A 3,531-nucleotide genomic window follows, 5' to 3' on the forward strand; every position below is an offset into this window, starting at 1 on the left:
CTTGGGCACCTGCCATCTCTGGAGCTCACTTTTAACAAGTGTCTGTTTCCAGATTTCCTTTGGCTTCTGACCCTAGAACTGTTTCTGTCTTTCCCAAGCCAATGACCTCTCTTGGTCATTTTGAGAATTCTTGCACTTCACATCCTTTCATTTTTGCTTGGTAAAGCCTTCAGTTACTCACCAGCTCTGTTAGAATTAATAAACTGCAGTTGAATGTCATTGCTTTGGAAACATTCAGGTAGCTATTTTAAAGCACAAAAGTTGCCGTCTAGACCTCCTCAGTCAAATTCTCCGGGGTGAAGTTTAGGAATCTCTATTTTTAACAAGAACTCTTTGTGATTCTGTTGTGGAGACAGCTTTGGGAATTACTGCAGAAAGCTTCATGGCTCAGAATGGCCAAAAAAGTTAAATTTCCAACCCAGGGCATGTTCCTCCCTAGTTTGACCTACTTTTGAATTATAAATCCCGGTTAGCATTACCACCCTTCATCCCGGGAAATTGCTGTTCCTCTCAATATTTGACATTTGTCATGTTATAATCCTTTGGAAGATGACCTCAGGAGTGAGTGGTGTGAGTGAATGCTGAAAAGGGGATATATAGCCTTCCTGTCCATCTTTGAGCTCTTTCCCCTTAAGGTAATTTATCTTTTCTGTCAATACTTGAAAAGCAGAAAAATTATTGGTAATCACTGTGTCAAATAGCTGCACTTACTAGAGGAGTGATTCATGAAACTCGTATACATAAAACATAATGCTAAGAAGCTTTTCAAAATCTTAGTTTCAGTTCTGAAATGGTATAAAACTTTCTCCACTGTCTTGTGTGGAGTATGACGAATGCTACTTAGAGTGAAAAATAAACTTTAAAAATAGGATTCAGAATGGAAAAACCTTACCTTGAATATGCATCTGTGTAAGTGCCAGTGTATTTGTGCTGAGTGATAGACAGTTATGATATAATCTTTCCAAGATACTTAAATTATAAAATGGAAATAGTTTATAGAAAGGGAAAGAGGTAGTGTTCATTTTGAATATAGTATGTAAGCGTATTTTACTCAAGGATAGAAGTTTCACTTTTTTTCATTACTTACAATAATAGTTAACATTTACAGAACAACTTTTATGTTCAAGGAACTGTGCTAGCCTTTTGAGTTATGAATCTGATTTTATTAACACTTTTTTTTGGTGAATACTAGGTGCTAATCTCTATTAGACACTAGAGCAATATAAAAATAAATAATACAGGCTCTTTTCCTCTCTATTTCCAGCATAGTTTTTCTGTTCTGGAAACACAAATGATGTTCTTTTTTCCTGGCCATATATTGTTTAGCTAATGTAACCATGACTTTTTTGTCTATCAGGACTGGTACTAACAGCCCTACAGCCCTGCCCTAACTAATTTGGAAAGAAATGATAAGAGTGAAAATGTTGGGAGAGGCAGAGTTTTGAGTTTTAGCTCCTCTTTTGTCAGTTAGTGGGCTACTTTAATTTAACCTTGTGTAGACTCTGCCAGAGATAAAAAAGAGAATAGAGCCAAGAACAATAAATGTATATCTAACATGTGTTGTGCATGTACCAAATCCATTGAATACATTACCTTACATAATTTAACCTAGCTTAAAAAAAAACCTTAAGGATTATCTAATTTATTTTTTAACTTTTCTTTTTCTTAAAGCTTTTAATTTGTTATTAGCCCTAAAACTATGATAAATATCATAGTTTGTGTGTGTTTTCACAAAACTTTGCATATGTTTTTTCATAGACTTTGGAATATATATTTTTAAAATTATTTTATAAGTAGGTATCTGACATCCTGGGATTCAAATGGTTTGCTTACAGCACTCAGGCTTTCTGTTCCCAGTTGGTTGACCTTGTCATTACTCATCACGCTCTGTTTGGTGTTCATGAAGGTCTCTGGAAAGCCTCAGCAAAGAAATGAGAGAGTCAGAGGGGTATTCTATTTTATACAAAAAACATTTTTAATGTGTTTAAATTATAAAGATTATATATATATATGTGTATTATATATACATATATATATATATATATGAAGCATATTGTGCCCCAAATTATCACTTTAATATAAAAACCCAGCAAAAATTATGCATCTCCATTTTTATATGATTTGCTTTCTGGTATGCCTGGGTTTTTTTAAAACAGGGTTGGTCTATATACATTTTTAATTCCCTTCTTTTAAACTAGAATTTCACTGTTGTATGGTCTTATAAACATCAGAATTAATATTTATAAATTTCTCACACAAATAATACCTCAGAATTTACCTAATAATTTGTCTATTATTGGACTTTTAAATTGCTATTATTCATAAAACTATAAAACCTAAATGCATATGTGTTTTCATAACTTTTGGAATACTTTCTTGCCATTTATTATGAACAATAGGAGTACTGACTGAAAGCTGTGAATAATTGAGAGTTGTTGATAGATACCAATATTCGCAAGTTACTTTCCAATGTTAGTTATCGCAATTGCCTTAAATAAATCTAGGTGACTAGCAGGCCATTTCATTTACAGTTGACCCTTGAACAACACGTGGGTCAGGAGCACGGACCCCCAAAAGTTGAAAAATCTGTGTATAACTTCACAGTCTGCTCTCTGCTATCCACAGTTCCATATCCTCTGATTCAACCAACCGTGGACCATGTAGTACTGCAGTACGTATTTAATGAAAAAAATCTGCATGTAAGTGTAGTGGACCTGTGCAGTTCAAACCAGCGTTGGTCAAGAGTCAACTGTATTCTACTTCCAAAGTGAGAAGTTCTTCAGTAATCTGAGTGGTGGGGCCCGTACACGGTAATAGCACAAATTCTAATAAAATACACAGCCAAATCAATGGAATGGTATAGGAAGTCCAGAAATAGACCCCAAATACATAGCAGAGATTGGTTCACCAAAGAAAGGTGGGACAAATTTATTTGGTAAGTGATGTGGGATAACTGGTAACTATCAAAAAAACTCTTTCTACTTCTGAACATTGTAACAAACTGAATTTCAGATAGTTCAAATGTTTAAAAGTAAAACATAAAGCATAGTACAAAAAAGACATGATACAAACTTATTTTTAAAATTACTTATCACGCAATGGAAAGGCCTTTTTTAAGAATAACCAAAAACAAGAAAAAAACCCTCATGTGTTATTAATGAGAAAAATCCATAAATTCAAATTCAAAAAATTAAAAAACATTTTTTCATTCAAATAAAATAAAAAAGAAAACAGCACACACCGTGGGAGGGAGGAGTACATTTCCAACTCAGTTCTTAAAGAGTTAATTTCCATAAAGAATAACCAGCATGTTTGTTAAATTTAAAAACATCCATTTGTCACTCTTTGACACATTTCTACATTTAGTAATCTAGCCTCACAGAAATGCATTGATGGGATAATAGTAAATGATTGTTTATAATAGTAAATGATTGGGAGACACAGAATGCCCATCAAAGAGGACTGGTGAAATAAAATTATGATAATTGATATAGTGAAATTCCCTGCTGCCATCAAACAGAATAAGGAATC

This window comes from Leucopleurus acutus (assembly GCF_964270905.1).
Source record: "Leucopleurus acutus genome assembly, chromosome: 11".
Taxonomy (NCBI): Eukaryota; Metazoa; Chordata; class Mammalia; order Artiodactyla; family Delphinidae; genus Leucopleurus; species Leucopleurus acutus.